We start from the raw sequence: 12,014 nt of genomic DNA, 5'->3' as shown, positions 1-12,014 counted from the left end.
TTTCTTTCCCATTGAACACTGGACACCACATCCAGCAGACATTCCAACAGCTTTTTCCTGTGTATCATCTTAAGATAACATTTGTATTCTTAAAAAGAATATGTCACTATGTCACGGTACTTTTGTCATTTGTCTTGTGTCCCAAAGCTCAGCCTTAGGACACTGGGACATCACATTTATAATTATTTCCTTCATTTTCTCAATGCCATTTATGATAAAACTCTACTTAAAATATTTTGCTGTTGTCACTTTGAAATCACTCCACCACCACCTTGAACACTGGATGCGCCGTCTGTCATCACATCATTCGGCCGTGGCAAGGTGGAATGTTGCACCTTCCGCATCTTCTATAGATGCGCCACCCGAAAATGATGAATAAACTGTACAAAAACTAGAACATTTCTGGAATGGAGATAAATGGTTAACTTTGGAGTATGTCATTGTTAGTGGCAGGAAATCCAGCTGGTCCACAGACCTGGCATTTCTCTGGAAAGGATTGTCTGGCAGGAGACTGGTAGAAATCAATAAGGAGTAAGAGTCTTTTTTTTTTCCCCACACAGAGATATTACACTATTAAGGCATTATTCAACTATTCAAATTTTTAACTTCTGTAATTTACATCCACAAAAAGTAAAATTAACACTGCCCATCTTGGTTAACACGGGCAACTCAATTTCTATTCAGTATGGAGAAGAATGGTGTCAAAAGTTGGAGCTGTCTTTGTGGGGTTTAGAATAATTAGGTCATTACGATTGACGAATGTCTTAAATTGCATCATTTGGGTGGGCTATAATCATTACCTCACACAACGTGGATGCTCTGTACACATTTTTAATTTTGTGCGAGGGCAGGACTGATTATTCAACAAAGAAAATTTGATTATTTGAAAATGTTTGCATTGATAAGTGTCATTTCTGTAATTATGGCCCTAATGGCCTTATTTATCAGACCTCAAAAGTGAAAGAAAACACTTGTGACAAAGTGCTGAGAAATGTCAGCTTTCAAAGTACAATAATTTATACTATGATTATAGACACAGAAAACCTAAATTAAAACCTTTTTTAATTACTTGTGGATTTATGATGTAGTTACATTACATACTGGAGTGTTGCATTACTCATCAGTGAAGAGCCTGGGCACTTTCTCAGTTTTATTGAAGACTATTTTGTCAAAGAGGACTGTCAAGCTCACGCAGGCACGCATGCAGGCACACAGGCAGGCAGGCACACACACACAGCCTCACGTATTTCCAACACACTTGGGTTTTGAGGTTCCCAACGGCACGGAATGAACCAGTTGCATGCATGCTCAGTTGAATGTCTCAATTTACAGTTTTTCATTTGAGTGCTTTCTATTTATGGCTAATAAGTCTTTTTTTTTCCAAAGACATATTAATGTACCCGTAATTCAGACTCAACTATGCTGTGAGCAGAGGCTACTGAGACTATGGCGCATTTAAATTTACGTCCAAATTCAGGCGACCTCACAGGAATGGAACACAACCGTAAACCGAGGATTCTCAGTCAATGCCTGAATGTGCATTTATTGTTAAAAATAAAAATGATGCATCAGTTTAAATCAGATTTCCCAACCACATTAAAGTGCCATGAGAGATTATCAGATACAATTTCACTTAATTGGTCCAAAAAGATGTGATTGCTTTTTGTGAATAAATCAGAGTTCATGTTGACAAATTTGTAACTTCACATCATACCACCATTTATTTAGTGTTCATATTTATGGTGTGCTGTCGTATTTTTCCGATGTTAAATATACGGTTTGGCTCAATTCATGTGTAAACACTGGTTTAGACGACCACTGACTATTCAGCTGCAAATCAGTAGAGGGGACATCAAAGTGGGAAGTCGGAACCTTTTGCCACGTCTTGAATTGGCCTCACTGCATAATAATCTATAATCAGTAGTTTTTTAACTATTGTATTGCTTTCAGGGGTCTTCTTGCAGTTCATAACGTAAAAGCTGCATGAGGAGTGTAATTTTGGCACCACATACTCTAATTTATCCGTGTTTTTAGCTAAAGGCTTACTCTTGTCCCAAAAGCTATGTATGACTTAATACATATACATATATATATAATACATAATACATATATATCTATACATACATATACATTCCAAAAACATGCATGGTAGGCCAATAAAACACTCTAAATTGCCCGTCATTGTGAGTTCTGTAAGTGCCCTGTGATTGTCTGGCAACCAATTCAGGGTGTCCCCCGCCTACTGTCCGAAGTCAGCTGGGATAGGCTCCAGCACGCACGCGACCCTCGTGAGAAGAAACGGGTTAGAAAATGGATGGATGGAAAAAAAAAAAAAGACAGAATATAATATGCGGCAGACTGTCACATCTCCAGGATGAAAGTCAAACGATTCCAGCAAAGGGACCTGAAGGGTCAAAGTAAAGAAAGATGCACTGTGTCGATAACAGATTCCTGTAGAGGAAAACAACATTTTTGGAAGTGATTCATTATACCTGACAGGCCCACTTGCTTATAATATAATGTATTGACGAACAATGATGAAGTAATTTATGTCTATTCTTCGGGTTAAGAAAAATGTGCCTGTTTTTCAAGGTCCATGATGCGATCCAGGTTAAAAAACCACACCCTGCTTACACTAATAAACCACTTGTCTGTCACTAGAAAACCAGAGTCTAGTGTCAGCCTGCATGTTGGGTCATGAAAGAAGGTCCAACCCCTCGGGTCTGTACGCCTTGTGACCCCCACAATCACTTCTGCCTGTCAATCACCCGCTAAGCTCTCAAGAAAGGGAGGGTTAGCGTAAAGGGAGAACAAACAGCTCCAAACTCAAACTAATCTTTCTTTAAGGTGTTATCATCTATTCCACATGGCATGTTAAACACATGCCACTCCAATGGTTCTCTCCAAACACTCGAACTACAGAACACGCTTGCACCACATGACGTATGTCAAAAAAGGGCAACATGAGCATATGAGGTTAAATGGCAGTATGCTGTCTTAATTTCACTTCGCATAAGCCTATTCTTGCACTGCTCTGCTATGTTGATATGGAAGACATTTACAATAGCAACTTGCTTTTGGTGTATCTCTAATCCGGGTTTTGAATTTTGCATGAAACAATGAGGGGTAGTATGGAGCTCCCATAAATACCTATTGTTACATCCATGGTCAAAAATCTTTGATTATATTTATTTTTGTCATGTAAAACATTTTACTTGTGTTAATAACAGTGGATACAGTCAGTGAATAGCCAAAGGTCAAGACACCTCTGTTCAAATGTCTGTTTTTATGTGATATACTCAAAGGCGCGGGAACCAGGGCACTGGGGGGCAAAATCCCTAACATGGGTTTTTGCCTGCCCCTTGATGTGGCCCTTTGCTTCTTTTATCACATATTTTCACACTTCTTCTTTCTTGCCCTGGGTGGTGTACATGTTGCTTATCAGTAGCATAATTAATTGTACAGTAGCAAACTAGCAAAGCTATGTGTACTGTACGTATTTTTTAGCATAGTTTCCCTCTTTGTTGGAAGTGCCCCCAGAGCATTTTAGACCCGCCCCAACCCCACTCCACAAGTTGTTCCACCGCCACTGAAATAAATAAATAATACGCGACCAAGCTAAATCGTCTACCAGATTTTTTTTCTCGTGGAGCGGAAGTATAAACAAACATCTGAAATATTGTGGTTACACAAGTGTGCACACTAAAATGGGGATGGATGTGGCTGCCAAAGTTATATCAAATGGGAGTCAGCACACACTCTATAGATCATTCTTTGGGAGAGTTATTTTTCCGAGCAGATTTGCTTGGAAAATAGATTGCGCCAACACCTATAACTGTTAAACTTCCCGCTTGCGAATTGTGTGGTTACTGGTCAATACAGAGGTCAGCCAAGCCACATCACAATTGTGACATGGAAGCTAATGACACTCAATTAGGATGCAACCTGAAGCTCGTGCCTCTACTACGCTTCACAAATAGAGGCGCAAAATGTTGCATTATGCAACCAGTTGTGTTGAGTCATCTGTCTCACAAGTCACTCACCACAATAAAAATGACAGGGAGAAGAGCTTTCCACCGCAGTGAAATAACAAATAAGAGAGTTATTAGGTTTATATGATTTATTTGGTTGTTAGTAACATAAGATCAAATATTCAAAAATAATTCCAGTTTAATACATATTATTGAGACTTTTTTTGCACACAGAGAAGACTTGCAACTCTCTGCTCTCCTCTTTGCAAACTCTTTGAAACCCCCATTTTTTTTATATCTAGCAGTTGCATGGGAGCACGACCGGAGGGGAAGACTCAGACACACTAGTGGATTTTGAAACTTGTTCTTCATAAAGTCCAACAAAACATTTGCACGTTTTCCGCTCTTTGTTTTACTGAAGTTTGGCTCAGCAAACGCATTCGGGACACCGCGCTACACCTAACCGTCTTCTGTCTTCACCGTCTTTCGGGAGTTTGGTTGGCCCATGGCTGGCTGCCTCTCACAGGTCAGTCATGGTACTATGACAGACATCGGGTTTCGGGTTGTGCTGTGTGAGTCAATTTGAGAATGTCGCACACTATAAAAGCAGCGACAACACCCATGGAGATATTTTCTTTTTTCTAACATTTAAAAAAAATCAGCTATTTTGTCAAATTTACGTACCATGCTTTGTAGTCATGGCGTCGCAAACTAGGGGAGGACGTGATGAAGATTCCAAGGGGCTTTCAAAGTCAGGTTCCCTCCAACATAACATTTTCAATTTGCAGTATGGCGATATTTTATTTATTCTGGCGGCTCTACTCTCAAAGATGTTAAGCTTGCTCTGCCCTTTTTAATACGACACCTTGACACATAATTGTGGAACCTAACGCTGGCAAAATAAGAAAGAATGACAAAAGCATTGGAAAACTTCATTGCTTACATTCTGTCTACAATATATATTCTACGCCATATCCTTAAATCAGACTCAGGAATTCCAACATGATAGACAGTGCACAGTGTAGTTAACGTCTTGGAGACTTGTGTTTGATCTTTGTTGTCTTTGAGGCGACTATTTTTCCAGGTCTGAGGCACGGATGGATTCTTACTAATGTAGACATACAGTATTTGGACAACATATTCTCTGACAGAGCAAACTGTTAGAAGATATTTTTCCTCATCACTGAGAAGCACTAGATCTTTCATTTTATGGCTGCAAAAGGCCTCCTTCCCAGCATGCACCACACGTGCATGGTCATGTGCATTAATCCCATGTTTAATAGAGGCTGTACTAGGAAATATTTTAATACAAGAAAAACACATAACTTTCATGACCAAACGTGAAATATTTTGGATTTATATAGCAATGCAACCCTGCCGTGTCTCATCTAAAAATGTTTAAGATCATTGTTTGTGTTGCTGTATCCACAGTAGGTATTACATAAATATTTGTCAATAAAACACAGTCTTGCACTGGGCTTTCATAATGTGTTTTATTTTCGTAATCACTAGCACATGCGCGGCATTTAGGTAGAAAGGAAATGTACAATAATCCAAATATAGTACTTGGTGTACTAATCACTGACATGACTTTGTGTACTAGTTAAGGCTGCTTGATTATGGATTAAAATCATAATCCCGATTATTTTGTTCTATATAGAAATCACGATTATTGACACAATTATTTATGTTTTTGAGATTGTAACAGCATTTATTGAACATATTTGGAATAGTATTTCTCCTGTTAACAGTGTTGGGAAAGTTCATTTTCCACACAAACTAGTTCAAAATTCAGTTCACAAATGAATTGAAATGAACTTGTGTCGTTTATAATTAAACAATTTTGAACAAAGTTGATAGTTCCAAAAATGAAAAGTTGATAAAAAAGTTGCTTTGAGTTGTTACCCATGACTGTTTCAACTGCTTTTATCTCCAGTATGGACTAAGTGTGCTTGTTTTGCTCTGAATTTAGATGGATTGAGAAGTCCTACTTCCATTGGATGCAAAGCAGGTCAGCTGTGTTCACTGCGGCAATAGAACAAACCGCCCATTTCTAACTCCAAGAGTTTGCAAAAATGCCAAGAGAAAGGAAACTCCACTCTTGCGTACAGTTCAGACGTGCTTTGCACGAGACTTGCGCTAAGCATGAATACTGTAAGCCCTATGTACGTTTTCAGTTCACACTTTGCACAGTCCCCTGATACCAAAACTGAAATTTACACAGAGTAATGGGGCAAAAAGTTTGACTTTTGGGATAGTCCGGCAAGCATTATTTGCACAGAAACCATCAACCAGTGGTCCGCGGCCCTTTAGTGGTGAATTGGAAATAGAAAATAGTTGTATCATTTTTAAAAATAAAATGGATTTATTATTCAGACTTGATTTATTTTCCAGCTAATTTTGTGAATCATTTACATATCCAACATATATGTCAAATGTAGCTGAGATTCCCAAAATAGAGATACAGATGCGAATAGCCTGTGTTGGTCTATCCTCCTTCGATGCAAAATAAAGTAATATTCCGCCAAAGCAATGGTCCCCGAGTTGCTTCTTGGTTATACTGGTGGTCCCTTGGACAAAACCAGTTGAAAACCCCTTGTATAGAAAATGTTGCTTCTCACAAACGTTTCCAAATACAAACCCGATCGCGGAACCAATTGAGTTTGTAAATCGAGGTACCACTGTGAAATTATACCTTAAAATATGAAAGGACTAGGAGCAATTTACAATTGATGGCAATGAGGTAATGGGAAGTATCTGGAACGAACAGAGTATGCAGAAAGGCTGTCAAAGTTTGGCGACCTCAGAGGAAGATTCATGAGCTCCAGCTGAATGAAGTAGGGAAAATTCCCATCTAAAACCTTCACCAACTCATTCAACCTCCTACAGAAATTAGCATTTGAAAAAACCCAACATTGTTTCTTGGCTGCGCTTAAAGCAGTTAAATACCAACACTCACATTTTATTGGGGAGACCAGAAAGCTTTGGTGGAATAGTAAAATTGATGGATTTAGTGATTGAAGAGAAGAATCTTCCATTAGTGGATGAGCTTGGTCAGACATACGACAGAGCAAAGAACTGGGCTCAACTGTCGCCTTATTGCCTGTGACGTTTTTGAACCTCTTTTGTGGTTTCTAAACCTCATATCTTTGGCCTCCAGTCACTCTCTATTTATGCAAGAAAATAAAGAAGAGAACAGTGCCCCTCCTAAATCTGTAAACTGCAATTAAGCTAAATTCCACGTTTATTTCCAAATCCTGTCCTTGCTCCAGACCATGTGAGAGACTTCAGTCTAAAATTATCACACTTTTGGTCAGGAGGCCCAGTTGAAGGCAGCATTTGGACTGTCTTCTCTTAGGCCACAGGATCACAGAGATGCAGTGGCTCAAACTATTGTAATAGTCATTTGCATGGCCAAATGTGACTTACGTATCATTTGACCATTTGAAAATGTGACCAAGCCTACCATGTGGTCATAATATTTCCCAGATATTTTCCATATATCTTCTGACTGTTGCATTGAAAGTGAAAACCAAACTGATCAACTCATGATAAGAAATTGCTGTTTGAAGTCCAACGAGCCTCTTGAGGACAAAAGCATGTATCTCATGAGACGGGCATGATGTCATATTTGCCATACTAACCAGCGGCCCTGACGTCTGTTGGCAAACACAAGCCCACACACTCCTGTCTGCACTCCTTCTCCTTGTCCATCTCTCCATCATGTGTTTACATGTCAGTGGAGTTAGTGACAGGACTGTAATTGGAAGCCTTCAACCATGTTATTTGCGAGACTGTTGTCCTTTCTTGGGAGTGTGGTGGTCAGCAGAGAAAAACAACATTTACATCCCAAGGGGAGGGGCAAAGCATCAACCAGACATTATCCCCCATTGGCTGTGGTCAGGGACGGGCGTTTACATGTGAAAGAGGTAGGCAAAAAGATGAGGGCAGATTTGTATCCATGGGAGAGACCATTTGAGTCAAACATGCAAGGATGAATGTCACACAAGTCTTTGTATTTTGAGGCATTCATCGTCATGTGTCGCTATTCTCAAACTATTCATTAAAGTGAATTTTTATTTGATAAAAACAAAATTGTAGTTTAAAAGGACAGCACAAAGCATCCAAAACTTGTCAAACTAAGTTGTATTTATTTGTTCTAAATATAAATATGTATATGCTCTAAATGGAAATTGTATAAAATCTCAAGGTTATTCATATTACCAAAAACTTTTTTTTATAAAGTTATGTTGATATTTTTCAAGTTTTAATATTTTAACTTGAAACTTGGCTGTGTGACAGTGCGGCAGAGTGAATCATTTTAAACTGAGATTAAGTGAATTTTGTACTTACCACGTATGTCGTCACATGTAAACTTCTACTCCTAGAAATAAAAAAGAAGACAAATTAAAATTATTACACGGCATCAATTGAAAAATAAGTTTGTAGTCAGAGTGTGCAGATAGTAAATGTTAAGGAGATCTATCCACTGCAACTCAAATTCAAGCAAATATACAGTATGGACATACAAGTGATTAGCTCTTGTTCCAGGTTTACGTAAATCAATATACTGCCTGGTTTAAAACAATTTTTCGGTAACACTTTCCCTCCAATTAGATTGTTACAGCCAAAGCTCCTTTGACACTGCCTTTTTATTTATTTATTTTTAAAGATGCTCTTGTTAATGTTCAAAGTTCCTTAACTCAAGGCAGCGAGCAGCCTTCTGTTTATTTAACAAACTATGCTAGATGACATGTTTCGTGGTTAAGGGTATAATGTTAGTCTGTATGTTTCAGAAGAGTCAAATTACAATAAAATGGAATGAGTGTATTTTAGGATTTATGGGAATTGTGGATAGACTCAGACTGACCATTTCAGAATCCAGAACTTTGCCACATCAAAAGACCTTGTCCAAACATCATTGCAAATCTCCAAAAATACAACACACAATATGGAGTCCAATGTGCGCCATCGTCAGACCAAATACCTTTTGGAATGGATATGCAATGTGTAATTTGACAGTGACTTCACAAATCACTAATGCAATTTGTGGAAGAGAATCTGAAAAACATCACGTCTAGTGTTCTAACCAAGTAAATATTGTACATGAAGTCATCTACTGCACGAGAAAGTAAAACTAAGAATCAAATTGCACCGCTACAAATCATTCAAATGTAAAATAACAGATTTTGTTTTTAGTTGGATTCAAGCAGGCAGACGTGGTTAATGTAACACAGACTTGAAGCCCCACTAGATCACGAGTGATTTCAATGTGACCAGAATTAAAGAGAATTAAAAAGTAGTTAGCAGGGGGTGGTGACGATGAGTAATCTAAAGATGCGTGTTTAGTCTGCAAACATCCAAGAGTGCTTGTTTTTTTATCAGCCAGGTGCCACTCCATGTGTTTGTGAGGATAATATAATGCACATTTCAGTGCTGAGTAATAAGACCTGCTTTACTGAGTTCAGTGACACACATCCCCCAGTGGGAATGGAATGGCTCATCCACAAACAGTTACCTTATTAAATCGTTGAACAAAATCCATCCAGGCTTCAAAGTAAAACAGTAAAACTTCAATTCCAAACATTGACTCATCATGAAGTTGGAAGAAAGAACTCAATTTGAAACACACAAAGAGGAGTTAAGTGCAGAAGAAGTTGTGTTTTCTGGAATGGAAGCCCATGACCAGTGGTTGGCGCTTCAGCCGTTCTGAGGTTGACCCTACTTGAACCGTTGTCTATACTGTATGTGCGCTGGCTGTCGACCAGTCCAGGGTGCACCCCAGTCAGCAAGGATAGGCTTCATCAAACCTGCAACCCTAGTGAGATACCATAGATAGACGGATGAATGGATGGAATTGTTAACGTCTCCCAGTTCTTTTCTCAGTTGAACTATTGAATGGATGCTGGAAAGATTGAAACAATGCCGTGGAGCCTTTTCTGCTAGAGTGCGGAAAAAGATCTAACCCCCATCTCCAGGATTCTTTCTCTTCCACTCATGTCTGACCACCCACAAGGGGGGGGGGGGGGGGAGACTCTGCCAAGCCCATGTGACTGTGTGGCTCTATGGCCTTAACTGAAATCAACAAATAAGTGTGCCAAGGGTGTCATAGATAAGATGCCAAGCCAGCAGGAAAGGTCACAGCAGCAGAGTGGTCTAGCTCAAGTCACCGATCTAATAATCCCCGTTTGAGTGACCTTAAAGGTCACACAACTTTTGACTGTAACGGACACACTACATTTTAATTTGTCATTGCATCAACAAAAAGAATGCCTCACACTAGTCCTATGGAAAAGATCATTTATGGTAGCAATTAAGGTGACCGTTATTTCTTTCCTATTATCAAGATCAACTCATTGATAAACCATTCAATGGGTTAAAATAAAAACAATTGAGACTCCCCAAGATCCCAAACTGTGCTGGTTCCACTTTAAAGATGAAGTTGTTAAACTAAAGGTAATCTTCTGCTATAGAATCACTAGTTCAGCTACATCTTGTTTAATCTTACCTGTAATAAGCTTGAGCAAGATGTCAAATGCAGCTGCAATATGTAACCTTGTTTTTCCCCATGAGCACAATGTACAGGATATGAATGTGATGTTATACTTGTTTTGAGTTTACATGTGAGTGGCCTCTTGCATCGTATGTCCATTAACCTCGAGCTCCGAGACCACCCCGGCATGAGTGTGAGGATAAACATTTCTTAATGGATTCAGCAGGGAAAAGCCCTGCTGCATTGTGAAGGCCAAATAATGCTTTGCTCAATCAGTCAACATAAAGGCCAGGAGACTCAAAGAGGGGTCAGGTTCAACACACAAAAGAAACAAGGAACAAGAAATGTATGTTTTGCTACACATGCTTGTGTTTTCCACTGTTAGTTGAATGAAAAGATGATTTGGATAATCTGCCAAGCAGCCCAGTCTTGGCTTGAAATAAGAAATGTATATTTCAGGTTTCACACGTTAATGACTCCAACATGACACTTTCCCACCACAACCAGACAGGACACTTTTTCAAAACATATGAGCTACCATTCTGTGTCAGACAGACCAGTACAATACAACCAGCAGCGGAGCTTTACTTGTGGAAACGTGCATATACACAATTATAATTCCTCCAGAATTTACCTGATTTGGGTGTAAATCCGATTGTGTTTCATTTGGAACTACGATGAAATTAGTGTATTTGTCTGCCTTAACTATTAATGCTTAACATTTTAAATGAGCAAAAATGCTTTCATAAAAAGGACTTAGCATTTTGTTGTTGCCTAGGAGACATAAACCCAAGGCGGCATAAAAAATGCCCAATTAAAAAAAAAAACTTTTGAGTACAGTAATATACTATGATCGATAAGCAAATCTTTACCTCCACGATTTAATTTGTTTTAGCGTGTTCATTGAGTTAAGGGTGAAGAATGTAGCCATTGATTATGACTGACTGTTGGAACTTTTTTAAATATTTTTGGGTGGACAACTGAAAATAACTATCATGTAGTTAAACTTTCTTGTTGCATGATGTATGAGCATGTCAAAGAATTATGTTTCCTTATCATAACATCTCATTTTATTAGTTATGAGTCCTAGGGAGTTAAAATTCCAACAGTTGAAAAGCAATTTTAATCATTTTCTTTCAGATATTAAATTCAGCTTCTCTTTGCTACTTTTCTGGCTTGCTAAACCCCCTTCTTTTTTGTTTATTTGATGTTTTTGTGAACTTATGTCTGAACGACCTGCAATGCAATGTTTCAACATGTTAAAAGAAAACTTCAAACCTTAGCAAGGCAGCCTGTTTAAAGAGAATGTAGCGTTTACTAAAATTAGACATCCCGGGTCGAGTTCACTATAGGGTTGCATCACCTTTGCGTGTCACTAACTGGTAAAAATGGAGCAAATGGCATCTAATTCGCAAAGCCTGCGCAGATATTGAAATGCGTCCCAAACCACAATGACGGACAGAATGCGTCTGGTTGGTGCCGGTGGCATCGAAATGAGGTAATCGATAGAGAAATTGCCCATCTCTGTGTAAATGAGCCTCATTCATAAA

At 38.8% G+C, this 12,014-nt stretch overlaps 1 protein-coding gene across 4 annotated transcripts in view; it reads right to left on the bottom strand.

Moving 5' to 3' along the window:
- Positions 1–12,014, bottom strand: part of znf469 (zinc finger protein 469) — a 165,867-nt gene that overhangs the window by 64,925 nt on the left and 88,928 nt on the right. For all 4 annotated transcript variants that reach the window (XM_085913870.1, XM_085913869.1, XM_085913871.1 and 1 more), the window contains one exon: positions 8,325–8,355. The gene's annotated coding sequence lies outside the window, so the exon portion shown is untranslated. The remainder of the gene's footprint in view (positions 1–8,324; positions 8,356–12,014) is intronic.

This window comes from Syngnathus leptorhynchus, chromosome 6 (genome assembly GCF_054491065.1).
Source record: "Syngnathus leptorhynchus isolate UIUO chromosome 6, UIUO_Slep, whole genome shotgun sequence".
Classification (NCBI taxonomy): Eukaryota; Metazoa; Chordata; class Actinopteri; order Syngnathiformes; family Syngnathidae; genus Syngnathus; species Syngnathus leptorhynchus.
The sequence above is the reverse complement of the archived record's forward strand: the minus strand, read 5'-3'. Positions and strand labels throughout refer to the sequence as shown.